The sequence below is a fragment of the Aegilops tauschii genome, chromosome 4 (genome assembly GCF_002575655.3).
Source record: "Aegilops tauschii subsp. strangulata cultivar AL8/78 chromosome 4, Aet v6.0, whole genome shotgun sequence".
NCBI lineage: Eukaryota > Viridiplantae > Streptophyta > Magnoliopsida > Poales > Poaceae > Aegilops > Aegilops tauschii.
In genome coordinates, this window is record NC_053038.3 from 348,923,444 (window position 1) to 348,946,990 (window position 23,547).

The 23,547-nt window shown below is 44.3% G+C and overlaps 1 long non-coding RNA gene across 12 annotated transcripts; it reads right to left on the reverse strand.

Annotated features, from left to right (window-relative positions):
- Nucleotides 1-626: 626 nt before the first annotated feature.
- Nucleotides 627-22,551, reverse strand: LOC109747083 (uncharacterized). Of its 12 annotated transcripts, none has more exons than XR_012182117.1 (8): nt 22,264-22,548; nt 22,094-22,165; nt 21,873-21,957; nt 21,644-21,716; nt 20,676-20,900; nt 20,120-20,308; nt 19,590-19,696; nt 627-1,606 (listed from the first exon to the last, which is right to left on the reverse strand). It is a non-coding gene; the product is annotated as an uncharacterized lncRNA (long non-coding RNA). The 12 variants fall into 12 exon arrangements; XR_012182116.1 differs by lacking the exon at nt 627-1,606 and adding an exon at nt 19,180-19,483 and having other exon boundaries at nt 20,676-20,850; XR_012182114.1 differs by lacking the exon at nt 627-1,606 and adding an exon at nt 19,338-19,483 and having other exon boundaries at nt 22,051-22,165.
- Nucleotides 22,552-23,547: the final 996 nt, after the last annotated feature.

The window sequence follows — 23,547 nt, forward strand, 5'->3', positions numbered from 1 at the left end:
GTACATGCAACAGTACAGCTCTGAAGATGGATTGGTAGCAGGTGGCTGCGGCGGCCTCATACCCGGCAGGCCCCTGATTGAGGGAGTGCGCCGGACTGGTAGGTGCCCCATACCCGGCAGACGTCCTGGTTGGGACCTCCAGTCTTAGATGTTTAGGTTTGGCTGTGATGTCTGTTTGGTATTAGGCCCAGACTATCTGAGCCCCTTCATCAATTGGATAGGTGTAGCGACAGTTATTGCTTAGACGGTGGCTTAGTCTTGCTGTGGTATGGCTTTGTAAGGTCTTGTGAGAATAATTAATAAAGTGGCCGTATGCATCGCCCAGATGCAGAGGCCGGGTCATCCTCCTTTTTTAAAAAAAAAATCCCTCTTAGTATAACTCAACATCACCATCAGTAATCATGTTTATAAACTATATATACCACCTTGATATGTCCGTATGATGTTCTAACAAACGGAGAGACACTTATTGAACTTTTTTTTTAGGTAGACACTTATTGAACTTTTGATGGGGAAAAGACCATACCATATAGGCATATACACTTTATGTAAACTTCCCTTCTCCTTTTGCTAAATGATTCGTTAAACATTGAGCAATAGTGGTCTCATGCAGCAACAGAATAATGTACGGCCAGAAAGTAAGTTATCTCCACAAGCAACGGTGGGACATTAAAAGATTTTCCACTTGGCATCACCGAATGCACAGACGCATAATAAATAAACTAATTTTTTTTGTTTTAGGGGAATAAATAAACTACTATTACTATAAAGTTCCGCATCTGAGCTTACGCGGGCTGGGCTTTTTGATGTGAGTGTGAGGCTTTAACTGCTTTCAGCTTCTTGAGAGCTGCATCGGGCCATGGTTAATGGCTGTATTTCATGGCCCAGAAGAGAACAAACCATTTTTTTCTCTCTTCTCAACAAGACATCAATGGAGGAGGTTGAATTGAACGATGCACGCCGCAACATGTGCATGGTGAAATTGTGCTGCACTTCATCTTTGACTTGGACTTCTGCACCAGACATGTTTGATGTGTAACCAATTGTACGTGGCGTCTTGTGGCTAAAAGCTCAATCAAAGTGACATTGTCAGGCTCAGTCATCATAGCAGAGTACTGGATCCCAGCCATATTATCAGAGAATCAGAGATGAACTCGACTGGTAGTCGGTAGACAGCGAAAATATCAATCAGGACACAGCTTGACGGACCACCCGTCAAGTCGCGAGATGTCAACCTGAAAACAGCAGCGATCTATTCCCTATTGGTACGTAAGTACTCCCTCCGTTTTAAAATAGATGACTCAATTTTGTACTAACTTTATACTAAAGTTAATATAAAATTGAGTTATCTATTTTAGTATAAAGTTGAGTCATCTATTTTAAAACGAAGGGAGTAGTAGCATTCCGTATCAAAGAACTCTAAGCCTTTCCATTGTCCTCCCCAGGTTCCGATGTATTGTCCACCTCCACCAGCGGAGGGTGTGCTGTCCGTGGCAATAGCTGGCCAGAGATGCAGATTTAAAGTGGAAGCAAATCTTGCAGCGTTTGGTTGGCAGCGGCAACTGTTCACGTCTTCATCAGGAGGTCACTGAGCTCGTATGTCCGACTGAAAGACGTTGCCATGAAAAAAGTTAGTTTGGTATGGAAAAGCATGATCAGAAGCAATAACTTGGATTGACGATACGAATCACAATGGACGACCATAACTGTCATATGTGTGGGCGTTAAGGGGATCTGCCCACACATTTTGTGTGGTGTTTAAGAGGAGCAGACCACACGTCTATGCGTGGGCAAAACAACTAGCGCCCACACGTCTTCTTTTTTCTTTGCGGTCCCTATCACATGCCTACGTGTGGGTAAAATGCATAACGCCCACACGACCTCTCTCAGCCACCTACCTCACGGTCCCGCACGCCCCGCGTGATAGTCACCACGCGTCCCCTCAGTTGCCATGGTCCGGACCCTCTTCAATGTCCGTTTAACTGCAGGTGCCATGTCGCTGAACTGCAGTTGCCATGGTTGCTCAACTGCAGTTGCCATCTCAGGTCAAGTGCCAGATGTCATTTTGTACAATTGCAGTTGTTGCCATGTATGGTCTGATTTACTTCCTCCATTCCCTTATACAAGGCCACAAACTCAAATTACAGGTACCTAGATAAAATTTAATGACTACTTTGCAAGCCAACTTTTCTTCTTGTTAACTGGGATCATTAATACACCCACATGTATGCAAGGAAGGAATGAGAAGAAAGTAACACAATGTCATTATGACTACATGCATGCAAGTATTAAACAAGTTGCTAGTACGAGAAAACATCATTAAATTTTGTCTCGGTTACTCTTAGTGGCCTTGTATAGATGCAAAATGTATTTTTCATAGTGGCCTTGTATAAGGGAATGGAGGGAGTACTATAGTTGCCATGATTTAAAAACTTTAGAGGTTGCCACCTACTAACACTAAGCAGTTGCCATGTATGGTCTGGTTTACTACAGTTGCCATGATTTGAAAACCTGGAGTTGCCACCTACTAACACTAGGCAGTTGCCGTGTAGCGCTACAAAGAGACATGACAAAACAATATGTTCGGGTAAAAAGAGAGTTGCCATCTGCTTACAAGCACACTAGGACAGTTGCCGTGTACCCTGCAAAACACATGGCAACCGACATGTTCGGGTAAAAAAAAAGAGAGTTGCCATCTGCTACACTAGAGCAGTTGCCATGTACACTGCAAAACGCATGGCAACTGGCAGCTTGGGCGTGGGAGAGGAGACGGACGTGTGGGCGAGATGGCAAATGCCCACACACCAGCCCTTGTGCGTGAGTGAAAACTGACGTGTGGGCGAACTGCTAAACGCCCACACACCGGTCCCTCCGTGTGGTGAAACGGACGTGTGGGCGACCGGGTGAATGCCCACACATCAGCCCAGTCCTACGTGGTACCACAATCATGCCAAAATTCATGCACCCACAAACGAACGCGGATCCACGCGTGTGGGCGAGATACAAACGCCCACACGTGTGGGCGTTAGTGTTTCCGATCACAAATTGCATGAGGTCCGCGTGATAAAGAACAACTCTAAGAGAGTCATCGTATCATCGGTTCACCATAATAAACATTTATATTGCGGCACAAAACTGACCTAGCAGAATCGATCATGCTGACCTCGGGCTTCATAATTTTTTAAAGCTTTGATGTATTTTGTCATCAATTACCAAAAAGTGAGAGATTGAAAGCACAAGTGCTCCCTGGGTGATTTTGGTAATTAATGTCAACATATCTCTTGTTGGACTAATGCTTTTACCTAGTATGTTTCAGATAAGTTCAACAATGGAGTGGCATGGACTAGAGGATGTGGAACCCCTTCAAGATGTTGAGGACAAAGGATTGGCTCAAGCTCAAAGCACAAGACTCTACATTTTCATTTTAGTGGTCCAAGATCACATTGAGTCTATAGGAAAAGCCAATACTATTAAGAAGGGATGAGGTGTTGCTTAATGAGGTTCTTGCTCAAAGTGCTTAGTGATATGCTCCAAAACCCTCAACTACTTTCTCATATCCACATATGTCCCAAACCAAAAGTCAAACTCGGCCTCACCAAATCTTTCTATCCGGCGCCACCGAGTTCCATTGACATAGCCACTGCCAGAAACCCTAATCAATTCGGTCTCACCGATGAGATCTCGGTCTCACCGAGATGGGCTTGCAAACTCTCTGTTGCCCATTGCAATAATTTCGGTCCTACCGAGATATGCAATCGGTCCCACCGAGTTTGCTTGGCCAACTCTCTATTTCGCTTATTACCCAAATCGGTCCCACCGAGTTTGAGTAATCGGTCAAACCGAGATGAGGATTTACCCTAACCCTAGCACATCGGTCCCACCGAGTTGATCCATTCGGTCCCACCGAAACTCCTAACGGTCACATTATGAACCAAATCGGTCTGGCCGAGTTCTTTGAATCGGTCCCACCGAATTTGGTGATTTGTGTGTAACGGTTAGATTTTGTGTGGAGGCTATATATACCCCTCCACCCACTCTTCATTCGTGGAGAGAGCCATCAGAACATGCCTACACTTCCAACACATATTTTCTGAGAGAGAACCACCTACACTTGTGTTGAGGTCAAGATATCTCATTCCAACCACATAAATCTTGATCTCTAGCCTTCCCCAAGTTGCTTTCCACTCAAATCATCTTTCCACCAAATCCAATCCTATGAGAGAGAGTTGAGTGTTGGTGAGACTATCATTTGAAGCACAAGAGCAAGGAGTTCATCATCAACACACCATTTGTTACTTCTTGGAGAGTGGTGTCTCCTAGATTGGCTAGGTGTCACTTGGGAGCCTCCGTCAAGATTGTGGAGTTGAACCAAGGAGTTTGTAAGGGCAAGGAGATCGCCTACTTCGTGAAGATCTACCCTAGTGAGGCAAGTCCTTTGTGGGCGACGGCCTTGGTGGGATAGACAAGGTTGCTTCTTCGTGGACCCTTTGTGGGTGGAGCCCTCCGTGGACTCGCGCAACCGTTACCCTTCGTGGGTTGAAGTCTCCATCAACGTGGATGTACGATAGCACCACCTATCGGAACCACGGATAAAAAATCTTCGTGTCTCCAAATTGCGTTTGCAGACTCCAATCTCATCCCTTTACATTCTTGCAACTTGCATGCTTTACTTTCCGCTGCTCATATACTCTTGTCATGCTTGCTTGATATGTATTGTGAATGCTTAAATTTGTGCCCAAACTCCACATCAAGCTAAGGAAATTAAATACTGCTACTTTTCTTAATTAGAGTCTATTCACCCCACCCCCCTAGACACTTCTTCTCGATCCTTTCAATTGGTATCAGAGCTTTGAGCTCCATTGCCTTGGTTTAAACACCTTTGAAGGAAGATGGATGTGTCTACATTGGGGAGTCTTAGACATAGAGTGCCTATTCTTGATGGAGAGTTTTTCTATGAGTGGAAAAATGAAATGCTTGAGATTTTCAATGAATATCATTTGAACAAGTACATTACTAGCCCTTGTGCTCCTCATATTGATCCTTTGCATCCTACACCCGAAGAGGATCTTGACATGATTCGCAATCTTAGAACTATCAATCTTATCATGAGAGGATTGCCTAAAAATTTGATTGCTAGTTTACCTACTCTTGATTGTGCCTATACTATATGGAGATTTCTTGAGGAACGATTTCCAAATTATTCCTTGAAAAATTTATACGAAATTCTTCATAAGTCTATTGCCTTGAGTAAGATGAATTCCAGTGATCCTATATTTGGTGATTGTCTATTTGAGCTTACCAATCTCATGCGTGCCAAAGGAGATCTTGGAATCGTTAGCAATATTATTTCCGAAGCTATTAGAATTCATAAAGATAATCATAGTAATGATCATTTATCTAATGAATTACCCTTTCTAGGAGTTGATCAATCACAAGATGATGTTGAACATGGATACTATGATGAGGATGCTGATAGTGACTATGATCTTGATGATGCAATGAGACACTTTGGTCTTATGGCAAATCTTCGCGGCTACATGGCCGGAGGAAAGGAATAGGTCCTTGATAGTGGATGTACTGATCATATGACCGGAGACAAAGATATGTTCCGTGAGCTTGCTGAAAACAACGGCCCTCGAAAGTATGTCACCTTTGGTGATAACTCAAAGGGTAAGGTGGTTGGCCTAGGTAAGGTGGCCATCTCACATGATAGCTCCATATAAAATGTCATGCTCGTTGAATCTCTTGGGTACAATTTACTTTCAGTATCTAGACTTGCTGATTTCGGTTTCAATGTCCTATTTACTGAGGTAGATTGCCAAGTGTTTCGAAGAGACAATCATAAAATGGTCTTTACCGGTATACGTAGAGGTGATCTTTACATTGTTGATTTAACTAAAAAGGCTCAACCTAGAACTTGCTTAATTGCTAAATCTTCTAAAGGCTGGTTATGGCATAGAAGGCTAGGTCACGTGGGCATGCGAAATCTTGATAAGCTTATTAAAGGTGATCATATCCTTGGAGTAAAACATGTTATATTTGACAAGGATAGACTTTGTAGTGCTTGTCAAGCAGGAAAACAAGTTGGAGGGAGTCATCGCGTGAAGAACATCATGACCACGAGAAGACCACTCGAGCTACTTCACATGGATCTCTTTAGTCCCAATGCCTACAAGAGTCTCGGTGGTAACTCATTTGGTCTAGTCATAGTTGATGATTATTCAAGATTTGCGTGGGTGTTCTTTCTTGATGATAAATCGCAGGTCCAAAAGATCTTCAAAAACTTCGCTAGGAAGGCCCAAAATCAATTTGACGTGAAGATCAAGAAAGTTCGGAGCGACAACGGAACGGAGTTCAAGAACGCAAATGCGGATACCTTTCTTGACGAAGAAGGAATTTCACACGAGTTCTCGGCTACGTACACACCTCAACAAAATAGAGTTGTTGAGAGAAAGAACCGGACTCTTATTGAGATGGCAAGAACGATGCTTGATGAGTACAAGACTCCGAAACACTTTTGGGCGGAAGCGGTTGAGACAACTTGTCATGCAACAAATCGCTTGTATCTTCACAAGCTACTCGGCAAGACGGCATACGAGCTCCTCACCGGTAACAAACCCCAAGTTGGATACTTTCGAGTATTTGGCTCAAAGTGCTACATTCTTGATAAGCATCGTCGTTCTAAATTTGCTCCTAAATCTCATGAAGGTTCTACTTGGTTATGGCTCAAACTCTCACACCTACCGTGTTTACAACAATTTCACCCGTAAGGTTGAAGAGACGGTAGATGTGAAGTTTGATGAATTTAACGGCTCACAAGTAGAGCAATTGCCAATTGATGTAGGAGACAAAGACCCTTCGGAAGCAATCCAAGACTTGTCTATTGGCAAGATTCGACCAACGGAGGTGAAGGAGACTACCTCGTCCGTCCAAGTGGAAGCTTCCACCTCACGACAAGATGAACTAAGAATTGATACAGAAGCATCCACAAGTGGGACACACCAAGACGAAGAAAACGAGGAAGTACATCAAGATGAACATCAACAACCTCCTTCTCCACCACGACAAGAGAATGACAACGTCAACAATGAAGAAGAACAAGATGAAGAAGATGTTCCACCCCGAGCCAAGCCAAAGCTCCCACGAGTTCGAGCAAGAATCGCCAAAGACCATCCCATCGAGCAAATCTATAATGACATCCAAACCGGGAGAATCACTCGCTCTAAAACTCGTTTGGCTAATTTTTGTGAACATTATTCATTCATCTCTAGCATTGAACCTATGAAGGTTGAAGAAGCATTGAAAGATCCGGATTGGATAAACGCTATGCATGAAGAGCTACACAACTTTGAGAGAAACCAAGTGTGGACATTGGTCGAGAAGCCCGACAACGACCACATCATCATTGGTACCAAATGGGTGTTTCGCAACAAGCAAGATGAAGATGGTCAAGTCGTCCGCAACAAAGCACGCCTAGTCGCCCAAGGCTACACTCAAGTCGAAGGTATGGACTATGGTGAGACATATGCTCCCATTGCTAGACTTGAGTCCATTCGCATCTTACTTGCTTATGCTAATCACCATGATATCACCTTGTACCAAATGGACATTAAAAGTGCTTTTCTAAATGGTGAAATTGAGGAGGAAGTTTATGTTAAGCAACCTCCCGGCTTTGTCAATCCTAAGAAACCTAATCAGGTTTACAAACTTCACAAAGCCCTTTATGGTCTTAAACAAGCTCCTAGAGCATGGTATAAATGCTTGACCAAGTTCTTTATTGAAAAAGGCTTTGAAATTGGAAAAATTGATTCTACTCTTTTTACTAATTAAAAGGGTTAATGGAGAACTATTTGTGTGCCAAATTTATGTTGATGATATTATATTTGGTTCGACTAACCCTCATTTTAGTGAGAAGTTTGGAAAGCTAATGTCGGAGAAGTTTGAGATGTCTATGATGAGTGAACTCAAATTCTTTCTTGGTTTGCAAATCAAGCAAACTAAGGAAGGTACCTTTGTTTCTCAAACAAAGTACACCAAGGACTTATTCAGGAAGTTCAATATGCAAGAATGCAAAGGTATGTCCACACCCATGCCTATTAGTGGACATCTTGACTTGACTAAGGACGGTGAACCAGTTGACCAAAAAGTTTACCGCTCTATGATTGGTTCATTGTTATATCTATGTGCCTCTCGTCCTGATATTATGCTAAGTGTGTGCATGTGTGCACGATATTAAGCGGCCCCTAAAGAGTGTCATCTTAAGACTGTGAAAAGGATAGTGAGATACTTAATACACACACCAAATTTTGGCATTTGGTATCCTAAGAGGTCTTCTTTCGATCTTGTTGGTTACTCCGATTCGGACTATGTCGGAGACAAGGTTGATAGAAAGTCCACTTTGAGTACGTGTCAATTTCTTGGTAGATCTCTTATGCCTTGGTCCTCCAAGAAACAAAACTCGGTATCCTTATCCACCGCTGAAGCGGAATACATTGCCGCTGGTTCATGTTGTGCTCAATTACTTTGGATGACCCAAACTCTTATAGATTATGGGATATATGTGAAACATGTTCCATTGCTTTGTGACAATGAAAGTACTATCAAAATTGCTCACAATCTCATGCAACATTCTCGAACTAAGCATATTGAAGTTCGTCATCATTTCATTCGAGATCACGTTGCCAAAGGGGACATTGATCTTAAGCATGTTCGTACCGATAAGCAATTGGCGGATATATTCACCAAACCGCTTGATGAGAAAGTCTTTTGCCGTTTGAGAGGAGAATTGAACATCATTGATGCTTCAAACTTGGAGTAGGAACTCCATTTGGATACATGCAAGGCATGAGCCTTTGACTAATCCTTGATATTTCCCTCATGATGCCATCTATATGTCTTGGATATACTTGCACCCTTGCATGCTATCTAACACTTGTAGGTACTTGGATGGATCTAAATCCATGAAATTGCACCTCACTCATATCTTGAGCAATTTCTACATCACCAAGTCTCTACACAATGGTGGTTGAAGACAAGGAAGCACGAAACCCTTCAAACATATCCTTTGACAAGTTCTACATTAAGATTTATGATTATCATTTTGGACATACAAGTGCTCTTCCTTGCAAGACTAACCCATGTAGGTAGATGAACTCAAATTCCAAGTGGTGCTCCCAACTCTTGATGAGCTACATCAACCGTGAGCAACCCACACAAATTCAACTACATTATCCAGTGTTCAAGAAAGCGTTTTTAAGCGTCGCTTAAGCGCGCTTAAGCGCTGAGCGGTAGCTAAACGCTTCGCTTTTGGCCTAGGCGCAACTTTTAGCGTTTGAGCGGAAAAAAGCATGATTTAGCGATCGGTTAAGCGCTAAGCGCTGGCTGAGCGTTCGCTGCGCGCGCTTAAGCGGCAGAAAAGCGTAGAAGGCGGGCCCAAAGGTCAGACGGGAGCTGAAATAGCCCATAGGCGGGAGGGGAAAAGGGGGGTATATAAGGCCTGGCCCAAAAGAGGCCTGTTCGGCTAGGGTTACTGGGTTTCCAAGAGGGGAAAGAAGAGAGCATTGTGGCGGCTGCTTCTGCTCTGCATCCAGCGGCGGCTCCTCTGGCGTTCTTCCTCCTCAGCAGCTACTGGATCTGGACGCCGGCAGCTCCTCCTCCTCCTGGACATCCACTACTACCAGTTCAGCTCCTCCTGGCTGCTGCTGCAGCTGCTGCTTGGGCTGCTGCTGCAGTTTCATGAGCTGCTGCTTGGCTGCTGCCATTTATCTTATATGCTCATTCTAAGACAATATATGCATTTTTGCTTGCTGTGTGAACCACTGAACCTTATCCTTATGTGTTATTTGCCTATTTGTTATGGTGTGTGAACCACTGAACCTCAATATTATATGTTATTTCAGATTTTTAGTTACTTATGTGCTATGTTACCTGTTTTCTTCTGCATATTATTGAAAACAGCCAAATTCTGGCCAATTTAAAAAAACGCTTAATCCCGGTTAAGCTGCGCTTAAGCGGCCATTGCTCTAAGTTGTGGCCTTCCGCTCCGCTTACGCTTACCACTTTCTTGAACATTGACATTATCAAGATCAACACCACCACCCAAGGTATGTTATTCCATCTTAGAGAAGCTTTACTCCAAGTCATGGGGCAAAGCAACTCAACAAGATGTGAATACATCAAGATGCTTAAACGAAAAATGGTAACCCCATTTTGAGCTTAAACGATGAGTATGACCTATGATCAAGTGCCCTCACTTGACTCCTAAGTCAATATACTCTAACATAGGTGACTTTGTCGCCGCCCAATTCTAGATGAAGTTCTCCAGTGTTTCTCTGAGTTCTTGCATTTGTTTCTTGCATATTTATTTCCCCTTTTAAAAAAAATCTTCATCTAGATTTATTTTCTGTTTACTTGTGTTATGCATTCTCTGCATCGAATTCATTGCAAATCTTTCAGCTAATTCCTTGCAAATCCTTGTGAGATCTTAATTGGCTAGTGAGCTGAGGTGACAAGTGTTTTCACTGTGATGAACTCGGTCACACCGGTTTGTTTTCTTTGGCCCAACCGAATTCTTTCGGTGCCATCGAAGCACACAACTCGGTGCTACCGATTTTGCTTCAGAAAAGACAGCTTGCCACTTGTTCTGCGTTCTATCTACTCCGGCTCCACTCAATGATTCTTGTCCTCTACCAGCATTACACTCGACTTTGTTTTGTGACTCAAGGACCAAACCCATTTGTCATAAAGATCTGGAAAAGCCCTTCTTGGAAATTGATGTCAAAGGGGGAGAGAGAGATCACATCAAAGCTTAAAGAGAGATCACATCAAAAGGGGGAGAGAATACTCAGGGGGAGAGTGTAAGAAACCCAGATGCTTGGTGTTCAAGAGGAGAGAAGTCACATGTCTTTAAGAGGGGAAAAGACATGTTCATATTTGATTGTTTGCATTAGCTCTATTTCTTTTCTTTGCTCTGATTTTATGTTCCCTATCTTCTCCCAATATCCCATGCAAGATTCAGGGGGAGCAAGACATCTAAGGGAAGGAAATCCTTGAACTCATTGCACATCTTTACCTTTGGGGACATGTCTATATCCAGTAGACACTACACCACGACACTCAAATCAGCGTCAAACAATCTGTTGGCATATGTCACCTAAGGCGACACATTTAGTGTCGGCAAAGATCTATGGCGACAGAAATGAGTTGTCGCCTATAGTCCTGCCGGGAAAGGTCTTTACCGACAGATAAATCTATGCCAACAGACAGTTTGATGGGCTAGGTGAGATCTATGGCGACAGACAATTCTATACCGACAGACTATGCTATGCCGACAGATCATCTAACACTGTGCTATGCCGACACATAATGCAACGTCCATTGTTACGCTGACAGTTTGTCTGTTAATGTGCTATGCCGACACATAGTGCGACGTCCAATACTTCTGCCGACTTTTTTGCTGCCAGGGCTCCACATTTTAGCAAAAAATGCATTTACACCATATTTTCAATAAAATTACATTCGTAGTTTTCAACTCATGTTCAGTGCACAATACATATACAAATAGTTGCACTCTTCTATTCATCACAAGACACCATTCACCATTCACTAGTACATGTATTCAACATATATTGAAAATTTGTTATCTTCACTCGAGTTTGCTACAACCATGAAGGTAATACATAAGTCGACATACAAGACGTGTCCTGCTGCAAAATATAAAGGCTAAGCTCCTAAGAGACCAATTGTTCGATCACTTGGCTACTACAAAATACTTCCTCTGTACCGAAATACTTGTAGTTGGGGGAAATTAGTTCAAGTTCCCCCAACTACGAGTATTTTGGTACAGAGGGAGTATTATGAAAGAGACCAATCCTTCAATCACCAAGCCGGCATCAACTTCCATATGAACAAAATGTGTCTACCATGTTATGAACAAAAGCGATGACCGGAACATCTTAGATCCAGTTGTGGACTTGCAACTTTTTGTCATGTCCCTGCAAAATAGAACTTCTATGTTTGAGCAATCATTTGCTGAGTGTGACGAAGGTGGGCAATGGTCTACTATGAAACCCAGGAGGAGGAAGACGAAGGAGGAGATTGCGGAAGAATTCTGGGCGGATGTCGGGTATCCCACACCGGCGTCGCCTTTTTGGGAGCGAGGCTCGTCGTCAACCTCGTCCCAATCCAGGCAGGTGAGAGATAGTCCAGTTTCTTCTAATGTCCAATCTTCTGGTCGCAGGTCTTCACCGGAGCACCTCGCTATCGGGCCGCCGGCGCGGCCGGCCTCCCGTGGAGTGCAGATGCGCCCACGGAAGGGCCCGCTGCCGAGGCCGCCGACCTCTGCTTTCGGTGGCGCTTGCTGACTTCCTCCCGGAACCGACGTCGGCGGCGGTGGCTGATCGGCCGGCGCTGATTGCGGATCAAGATGGAGACGGGATTCAAAATCAAATTACGCCACCATGTGGGGACGGGACCAAGGTGTTGGACGTGCCAAAACCGGCCTTGCGCCTGGGCCGTACAATGCGATGGATCGATCTAACAAGGAGACCATCAGGAATACGTAACCCTACCGCGTCCGCTGCCCCCACATCATCCAACACTACTCATCCCGAGCCGCCGCCTTCCTTCGCCCAAGTGCTGCTAGGAAGATCGTCAACCATGTCCGGCCGTCCGAATCAGCCGCCCAAGGGCTCGGGACAGGCAGCTCCTCTTCCGCCCGCTGCATCAACATCGGGGAGCTCCGCTGGCTTTGGTGCGTCCGCCAGACCTTTCCGTTTTGGCGCGCCTTCATCCCATGCATCTGCGGCTGCGTTAGCCATTCCAATGGCCGCAGCTTCGGCGCAAGCTCCGGTAACTTTCGGCGCCGGATACCAGCCGGCACAAGGGGCCTCTCGCCGTTCCAAGGGCAAGCGCAAGGGGGGTCGCCGCGATGCCGCTGCTGCCACTGCAGTCCCCCCGGCTACGCTCCCAACGCCCGTGTTTCCGCCGGTGGCAGTGCCGGCCCATCAAGTTCAAGGCTCCACGGTTGATGCTTCTGGCTCTACAGCCACGGGTGCTATGGCAGGGCAGCTTGTGAAAGGTAAAAGAACCGGTTTATGGTGCTTCAAGTGCAGGTGCGACAAGCACATGTCCAAGGACTGCACAGCGGTTCACTATTTGTTATATATGTGACAACTACAAGCATCCCCTCCACCGCTGCACTGTACTCAAGCAACCTAGGCCTTGCGCATCGCTCGGTGGACACGGAATACTCAATGCTATGTTTGTTCAGTTGCCGGACTCACTGTTCAAGGAACATCTTGCACCCCCATCTTTGCCGACAGCTTTGGTTAAGATTTCTGATGGTTCTTTAACTGCCGCTGTGGTGGAGGCCGAGGTCGCTAAAATCGTCTCCCTACAGACTTCTTGGAAGTGGGAGGCCATTCCTCATGGGGCCGATTCTTTCTTGGTGTCTTTCCCTTTCATAGAGGTTTTGCAGCGAGTGGCAGCTTTTGAGTACAATGTCAAGTCACATGATGTGAAGATCTCTTTTAGTGAATGGAAAGTCGAGGAGGCTGGATCCCTACATCCGTTACAACCAGTTTGGGTTCATGTCACCGGCGTCCCACCCACTCTCCGCCACTTCCTTGCTCTGTGGGCGGTTGGATCCGTTATTGGCACAACACAGGATGTTGACTTGTTATGCTTGCGGCGTCACGGTATTGTACGAATCCAAGTTGTTGTGCATTCTAAAGATATTTTCGCCAAGCGGGATGGGAGTAATGAAGCTTCAGTCTCCTCTGATGTTTACGTCAAGCTAAATGGGTATGAGTTCCGGTATGTGCTCGAGGAGGAGGACTATGTCCCGGATGCTGACTTCGTACCTCGTATTTGGGAGCGCCATGATGAACATGATGACGGTGCTAACCGAGATGAGGATATGCCGGACAGGGATGCTACCAAGAGAGCTAAAAACACTCAAAATGATAATGGCAATACATCGTCAGGGGCTAGATATGGCACTAATGTGGTGTCTATGCAAACTTCTACTGTTAGTACTGTGCAACACCCTGATGCAGTCCTTCCGAGTATGACACATGCAGAACACACTGATGGTCAAGATATCCAGAGGACAGTGGAGCCGGAGGGAGAGGCATCCACGGTTGTATGTGCTGCAACCTCGCTCATGGATGCATGTGCACCGAAGAAGCATGCAGTGGCCATGGCTAGCTCCGTGCATAGCCAGCTAGCCGTGGGCACTGTGCATGAGCCCGTCGCTCACATGCATGTGCCTGGGGGCGCGCCTGCACAGCATGCAACGCATGCAGCAACCCCAGTCCCGATGCTCGGGCAGCTAGCTATGGGCAAGGATACGGCGCCAGCAGTGCACGCGCTGCTACCTCGGTTTGCGTGCGAGGTTCCCCGACACCGTCTGAGTCGACTGCACCGGCATGTTCTCCGGTCGCTGTGGTTTCACTCGGTCCAGCAGCGGTTCGTGCACATGGTACTGCCGCGACGCCCGTTCTACCGTTCCGGTTGGACCGTCGGCACGTCCCTCTTCACCGACATCTGGGACATTACGGACCCCGACGGCTAAGCCGCCGACACCGACGGCGACTATGTCTGGAGGGATTGCTTCGCCTCTCCGACGTAGTAATCGTCATGCCACCTCCGCCGATGGTTCTTCCACGAGTGATGAGCACTCTCTAGCGAAGGCGGTGCGCCGCCAAGCCGTGAGAAATTTGGACCCCACGCCAGGTACCCTGTCCGCTCAATCTTTTCTTTCATTTTCAGATACTCGCATTAATAATAGCTTAAATAATGTTGGTGTATTTATGGGAAAGAACGATAAAGAAATTAAACTGTCGGTTGGGGCACTTAAACACATGGAGATTGACCGTTTAAAGGTTTCTCCGAAGTGTAATAACACCCTATCTAACCCCGAAACCGAGGAGGATGAAGTGGATGCCAAATATGATGGTCCGCTAGTCTCCCACTTGGTTGGTGATATTACCGAGGTTGGTTTGGATGACGCAAGATCTGGGTCCATGTTTTGTGACTTCACAGCATCTTTGCGGAAATCTAAATCACAATCCTCTAAAAAGAAACAAAAACCGCCCAAGAAGGCAAAAATTTCCACACCAATCCGAGTTTCCACATGAGCGGCATGTTTTGGAATAGCAGAGGTCTCTCAGACTTGGCTAAACATAAACACGTCAGTGATTGTGTGCGAGAACTGGATTTTGTGGCAATTTTCGAGGCTGGTAAATGTGACTTCCGCCCGCACATCCTCGATCACCTATCTGGTGGTTTCGAATACACATGGCATAGTCTACCAGCTCGTGGAAGGTCCGGAGGAATCCTTCTTGGGATACAGACCACGGCAATGGACTTGTTGGCCTTTTCGACCGGTGAATTTCATATCAAATTTCACCTACGAAACAAGGCTGATAATTTTACATGGAGCCTGGTCGCAGTCTATGGGGCTGCCCAAGATGAGCATAAATCCGCTTTCCTTCGTGAACTGGTGAATCGGGCTAAGGATAACCCGTACCCAATGCTTATTGGAGGGGATTTCAATATCCTTAGGTACCAGGAAGAAAAGAATAATGACCGCTTCGACATTCACTGGCCTTTCCTATTCAATGCTGTGATTGATAGTTTGGACCTTCGGGAGGCTTGTATGTCAGGGCGGCAGTTCACTTGGGCTAATAACCGTTCTGTGTCAACATACGAGAAGCTCGATAGGGTACTCAAGAATACCGAATGGGAGCTAAAATTTCCTATGATAACCGTGCGAGCCCTAGAGAGAATCGAGGCATTATCGGATCATGCGCCAATCATTCTTGATTCTAATTCTACGAGCCATTCTTCCCGCCACCCTTTCAAATTTGAATTGGCATGGCTGCACCGGGAAGGTTTTGTAGAAATAATCAAGAAAGTTTGGGAGAGGCCAGCCATTGGTCGTACACCGATTCAGAGATGGAATTATAAAATAAGGGCCATGAGGCAACACCTCTCTGGATGGGCGAAACACATCAATGGGTTATATAAAAAAGAAAAGCAGCGCCTTTGTACCATCATTGATGACCTCGACAAAATTGCAGAGACCCGCACCTTATCTCAACATGAGATTGAATTGAAAAATCAATCTAATGAGAAGGTTGCCCGTCTTCTGCGAGAAGAGGAGATCAAATACTACCAGAGGTCCAAAGCTGACTTCATTCTAATGGGAGATAGTAATACAAGATACTTCCAATTGCTCGCCAATGGTCGACATAGGAAGAAATGTATTCATAGTCTCCAACAGGATGAGGGGCGGATCGAAGGTCAAAGGGAGCTCAAAAACTATATCACCAGCTACTACAAATCTCTGTTCGGAGCGTCGGATGAAGGGAATGTCACCCTTGACGAGACCTGAATAGATGATATTCCACAAGTCACGGCAGAAGAGAATGATATCCTCACAACACCTTTCTCAGAAGAGGAGGTGAGAGCGGCGGTGTTCCAAATGGAACACAACAAAGCTCCAGGCCCTGATGGTTTCCCCGCGGAATTCTATCAGAATTTATGGGATATCATCAAGGCTGACCTTTTAGAGTTGTTCAATTGTCTTCATGCCGATCGACTTGATCTATTCAGAATAAATTTTGCCGAGATTGTTTTGTTGCCGAAGATTAAGGAGGCTGAACGGATTCAGCAGTTCAGACCCATATGTCTCCTTAATGTTAGCTTCAAGATTTTCACCAAAGTGGCTACAAATAGGTTAAACTTGATAGCTGATCGTGTTGTCCGTCCATCTCAAACGGCCTTTATGCAAGGACGAAATATACTAGATGGTGTAGTAATCCTGCATGAGACCGTCCACGAAATGCACCGAAAAAACATGAGTGGAGTGATATTCAAAATTGACTTTGAAAAGGCATATGACAAGGTCAAGTGGTCTTTCCTTCAACGGGCCCTAAGGATGAAAGGTTTCTCTGATAAATGGCGCCAGTGGATCCACAATTTTGTAACTGGTGGTAGTGTGGCCATCAAAGTCAATGATGATGTAGGCCATTACTTTCAGACAAAAAATGGACTACGGCAGGGTGACTCCATGTCCCCAATGTTATTTAACATTGTCGCTGACATGTTGGCGATTCTGATTGAGCGCGCCAAGCAGGACGGCCAGATTGCAGGAGTAGTGCCACACCTTGTGGATGGTGGCCTCTCTATTTTACAATACGCCAATGACACAATTCTTTTTATGGGACATGATCTGGACAAGGCTCGAAACCTGAAACTCTTGCTTTCAGCGTTTGAGCAAATGTCGGGTCTCAAAATAAACTTCCATAAAAGCGAATTGTTCTGCTTTGGAGAAGCCGTTGAGGCGGTGGCCGATTATGCTGACCTATTTAGTTGCGCACATGGCCAATTCCCGATTAAATATCTGGGAATACCGATTCATTATCGACGCCTCACCATTGCGAAGTGGAAGCATGTAGAGGAGCGTCTAGAGAAACGATTGAGTAGTTGGAAAGGCAAACTACTCTCAATTGGAGGACGACTGGTTTTAATTAACTCTATCCTCACAAATATGGTTCTCTATATGCTTTCTTTCTTCCAACTCCCAAAAGGGGTCCTAAAAAGACTGGATTATTTCAGATCCAGATTCTTTTGGCAAGGAGACGGTGAAAAAAAAATATAGGCTGGCCAAATGAAGCGTGGTTTGTAGGCCGAAAGACCAAGGAGGGCTCGAAATCCATGACTTGCAGGTCAAAAACGAGGCCCTACTTAGTAAATGGTTGTTCAAACTTCTTACTGAGGATGGTGTTTGGCAAACCATGCTGCGCAACAAGTATCTAGGTCAAAAGGCGGTGTCCCAGGCATTTTGGAAACCTGGCGATTCGCACTTTTGGGCTGACCTAATGGCGGCAAAGAAACATCTCTTTCGCTTTGGGTCTTTCGCGATAAAGGATGGGTCGGAGATTCGTTTTTGGGAAGACATCTGGCTAGGCAATGCCAGTCTCCGAGAACAATATCCAGGCTTATACAACATTGTTCGCGATAAGAATAATACTATTGCGCAAGTGCTCAGTTCATTCTCGCGAATATTTCATTCAGGCGGGATTTGATTGGCCCCCGACTTGTGTCATGGCATAATCTTTTATCCCGACTAGATTCGATTAACCTGACACAAGGCCGGGATGTGTTTCACTGGAACCTTACTACATCAGGGTCTTTCACTGTAGACTTATGTATCGTGCGCTCACACATTCTGAGGTACCAGTGAGTAATAACAAGAAAATTTGGAAGTCCAAGATTCCACTAAAAGTGAAAATTTTCATGTGGTATCTTCGTAGGGGGTTGTGTTAACCAAAGACAATCTCGCACGACGCAACTGACAAGGGAGTAAGAAGTGTTGTTTTTGTACTCATGACGAGACAATCAAACACCTCCTTTTCCAATGCAAGTTTGCACGTTTTACGTGGTCTGTCATCCAAATAGCGTCAAATTTGTATCCGCCCACAACTGTTGCCAATATTTTTGGTCATTGGTTGGACGGTATTTCAAATAGGTTCAAAACGTTAATAAGGGTGGGAGCGTATGCCTTAATTTGGTCGCTTTGGCTATGTAGAAATGATTTTGTTTTTAATGAAAGAAATGCTTCTCCTCTACAGGTTATTTTCCGGTGTACGCAATTGCTACGTATGTGGCCTATGTTACAACGACTGGAGGACCAACCGCTGCTCAAGGCGGTGTGTATGCAATTGGAGCTGGTGGCTATGGAGGTTTTTTCCCAACATGGGTAGCAACATAACCTTCGGATCGATCCACCACCTCCATCGACATAGGCATAGTGTTGGTCTATAGGGCTCTACTGTTGCCGATTTGTCGGGTTTTTTTCATCATTTTTTGTCAGACCTTCATATTGGGCCGTGTACATCCTAGTTATGCAGAGGCCGGGTGTTACTCATAATGCTTTGTATCCGCTTGATGCTACATTTGAGATAATAAAATCACCCTTTATCGAAAAAAGAAATGAGAATTTGTTCAAACTTGCGAGTTGCCAATGATCCCAAAGATCTAAAACAATATCTAAAAAATAGAAGATATTGCAAACAGTTTGGTTACATAAGATGTCCTTATCATAAAATAAACCAAGGCCACGCTAGCTCCTACCAAATCACATGGCTTACTATGAAAATTATGCGCCCATTCTTAAGCAATCAGATTTGTTCTAAGGCATCGGTAATAAGGTTCTTACTGTAACTTTAGAGATTTGAAGAAGACCAGAAAAAAGAGGGAAGCACAAGGGAAGAGAAGGGATGGCTGATGGACAAATACAGTGATGAGAAAAGAGTACAACAAGGGGGTAAATAAAAAGGCGACAAAATACATTGACAAACAGGTCTAACTGTGAACAGAGTGTGTTTAAGTACATTTGATACGGAATTTTCTCTGTGAAGTGGATGATAAATTTTGCTCTTATTATTGCACATCCTGTGATGCTGAAGCCGTTCTTTACAACATGAATAAAATAGAAATTACATTAATGTAGTGCTAATACTACACATAGAAGACTGTAGGGAAAATATAATTAAAAGGTGAGTGCAAGATCATCTCACCTATGTTTCGCGAGGGGCACCACGCATTCGTCTCGGAACTCTTGGTCGTTGGAGGATGAGATCAGACCGACTATCGATTGCGCGAGGTCAGGAACGTATTCAAGAATCTGGAATTCACATAAACAGCATGTTACTACAATGCTTGTTGTCAGTTCACGTAGCAAAAGGAAGAATGGTTGGCCAAATAATGCACGTATTTTGTAAGGCCATGCCTAGCTAACGGCCCTAAGGTGCAGCAAACCATGTAACATCAATATATAATGCTTACTAATATTCCTGCTTCTGTTAAAAACTGTAACCATAATATCAGTTTGTTCCTCGAAGAATACGAGGTTGGTTTGCACTGTTATTTGCACAGATTAAGACAGTTTGCACGCTAGTCTATCTACTGGCAGTATAGCATCAGCTCTCATCCAACTAACAATAATATGTCTTCAGTTAAAAAATTATGACAGGCTGAAAGTAAACAAGAAATGAAAGTCTTCACAAATGTGTTGCTCTCCTGTTACCAGAAAACATGCAGCACATACCTGTAGATTCCTCTAGTTGATAGACCAAGAACATAAGATGAATCATATAGACGGAGCTAGATGGTGCAATATCCCATGTTGCTGCTCCAATCTACAGGGCCGAATTGATTAAGGGCTCTTCAATCACCACCACCACCACCACGGTTAGCATTCCCTTGGTTGCGACCCACAATCACAGTCGATCAGTCACTGCAAGTATTAAAGCAGTAAGAACATGCACACTCACCCACATCTATTTCTGGCGAACATATGTGCCAGCTGCATACAAACTGGGCTGAGTTGTTCTTTCAGCATACGAAATTATTTGCAACACAAAGAACCTCTGTTTATTACACTATTTTCTCAAACAAACATCACTTGGCTTCGATAGTGGTCATACTGAGATAACTGAAACTTAGCGATAGAAGTAAAGGAAGCATGATCACACACACACACACACACACACAAAGCTACTTTCATTAGGAACTTAGATGATTAATTAGGAGAAAGAAAAGTAAAGAACATCAAACAAGTCGAAATTTGTATAGAGAGGAAAACAAGGAGAATTGGCTACTACCTTGATTAAGAATCTGAACAGTGCAGTAGTGATCAGCATGCAAAGAAAAAAACTGCTTCATGGGCCACTGCCAAGATCACACCTTCTTCTTCCACACTGTCCGTCAGCTCAGCACCCACAGCCAACAGCTAGCCTTTTCCGTGTTTTTCGTTCTTTACCTTAGTTTGTTCAGCGGCTGAAAGTAACGAATGTAAAAATGAAAGTCTTCACAAATTTGGTACTCTCCTGTTAGCAGAAAAAATGCAACACATGTGGGTTGTAAAGTACATATTTGAGTATAATGGAGTGTATTAGATAAAAAGGTAGATGCTAAACTTGGTAATTGAGGAAAATGAAAACACTAAAATACGGTTCAGTTTATTACTAGGCAACATCACATGCTAAGTAATAATTATCATTTCAAAAGCAAAAGGCACGTTCAACAATAAATATCAGTTTATTGAGAATATGGTTTCTGTTTAGCACTAAGGGTACTGAATTGATGTTCCAAACATCCAATGTGAAACTAAGATTTCAAGGTTATCTCTTTATTTGTGGTCTCTGACATTGTCATGTCTAAAATCTGCTGTAATAACAGGAAGAGGCGTATAGAAATGATGTAACAACAGGCAGAAGCATATAGGTTCAGTTCGGCCCTTTAACATTATAGACCAATTGTTAATTTCTGTAAAGGAACATGAAGCATATTGGGCTGATTGCACGGAATGGGACCTATAAATGTTGGGTGCACAACCTTTCTTGAAATAGATATGACCAATATTTCCAGCAATTAAGAGAGTCATGTTTCATATTTGGGGTTACAAATCAATAGTCAACAAGAGACGCACTTCAAAGGATACAAATTAGAGTTTATACATCACTTTTAAATGCAAAAACAAAATGGTGATGCAGGGTATTATCCCAAAGAATGAACAATTCTGTGGTACATAATCGCAAAAATCACACTCCAAAGATTGTACTTTACATACCTAAAGTTGTACACCACAGTCCTGCTAGAGAATCTGGATACTTATTCCCATTGATGTTATAAACATAAGAACCCTGCATATGTAGGTTAACATTGTATAAGAAAAACATAGATACATAGTTTACAGCCATAGCATACTGTAATGAACATCTTAGCTGCCATTTCCAATATCAAACGCTACATTGCATGAGAAGTAAACATATATAATGCTATAATTAGAGAGTCGCAACCTCAGATCTCTCAAGAACCAACAGATGCACACCATTGCTCTGCCATCCAGCTGTGAATGGTGCCAACATGCCATGCCCCTTAAACCTGGGAAGGTCATACTATCAAAGTCAGTAGTGGCTAGTAAACTAAGCGACTTCTTCTTCCCTGAACTATCTCTCTTCTCCTTTCAAATAGAACCTGCTGTCCATCAAAATCCATGGCAGGGAAGAGCGGATCTTGCCTCAAACCACCGAAAATGAAATCCTTATGCTAGCTGGTGGTCAAATGTTCCTTTTCCCCTTCGATTAATCTCCTGTATTATCTAATTTCAGAACCCTAATTTGACCTCGTTGCCAGTAATGGAGATCGGAGAGAACAAGGGCAGGCAGAGCGGGAAGATTTGCAGCTTACTTGTTGAGATCTGGAGGTACACGTGTCGCCGGTGGAGGAAGAAGAACGGCGGGCGGCTCCTCAGCAACGGACGGCGCTGCTGCTCCTCAACGGCGGGTGGTGGGCGGACGATGCTCCTCTGTCGCGGACGGCGCTGCTGCTGATGCGGGCTGAGGGAAGGAACGCCCGGGGTTTGAGATGCAGTGGCATGAGGGGACCAGCGTGCGGGCTTGACCGGCGGCACGAAGGTCGTGGGTGGCGGCGCGGGCGCGTTAGGTTTAGGTCTGTGTGTTGTGTGTGGGCGGCAGCGAGAGGGGTGAGATTGGGGAACGATGATATTAGGCCTTGTACTGCTTAGGGGAGGTGCTTAGAGAAATACATCAGGCTTTTCTTAGGCACCGGTGCTTAAGAAAAACTCGGTTTATTTTTCTAAGCATCTCTCATTGTACAAGGCCTTATTAGATTGGGGAAGTGGGTGTTTCATCTGAAGCGTCCACTGTTCTCATCCCGCGCCATATATTTTAGATGGACCCATCTGAACAATCCCGACATTTTTTGTGTCCCTAAGAATCGGCGACACACAAACAATCAGTAGAGTCTATATGTGCCGACAGAAATTACGTCGGCGCTTTGGCGGTGCTTTGGCGACAAATAATGTGTCATGCTCTTATATAACACTAACTCACTGTGTGTCGGTATAGTCTGGACAAAAAAAGTGTCGGCGATTCTCACTTCTACCAACAGATGCATGTCGTGTTTGTAGTGTCGTGGTGTAGTGAGAGTACTCAGTACTCACTCTCTATGTGTTATCTCAGTCTTGGTACTTTTGTGGGTTTTTTTGTTTGCTCTGGCTAGTAGGTGTATCTGTGTTATCTAACCTTGTTTACTCAGGTTCATTCTTTCCTAAGCCAACTCAAGATCACAAGGTAAGTATATGCATCACAGTCATGTGTATAAGGATCTCTTGCTGTTGTACATACTGTTTGCAAGAAGGACTCATGAGCATGAAGGTACATTTTCTATATTTACATCATTTGCTCTGATGCATATAGCCAAGATACATGTAACACATGGCTTACTCTGTCATGCTTATGCATTCACATGCTCCTATGTTCCATATTTATATGATTGCATACATATAGGGGGAGCCTATGCATGTTACATGTCTTTTCAAAGCTTTACTTGTTATTCTCTATATCTTTATCTAAAGTTTTGACGTATGTTGTCATCAATTACCAAAAAGGGGGAGATTGAAAGCACAAGTGCTCCCTGGGTGATTTTGGTAATTAATGTCAACATATCTCT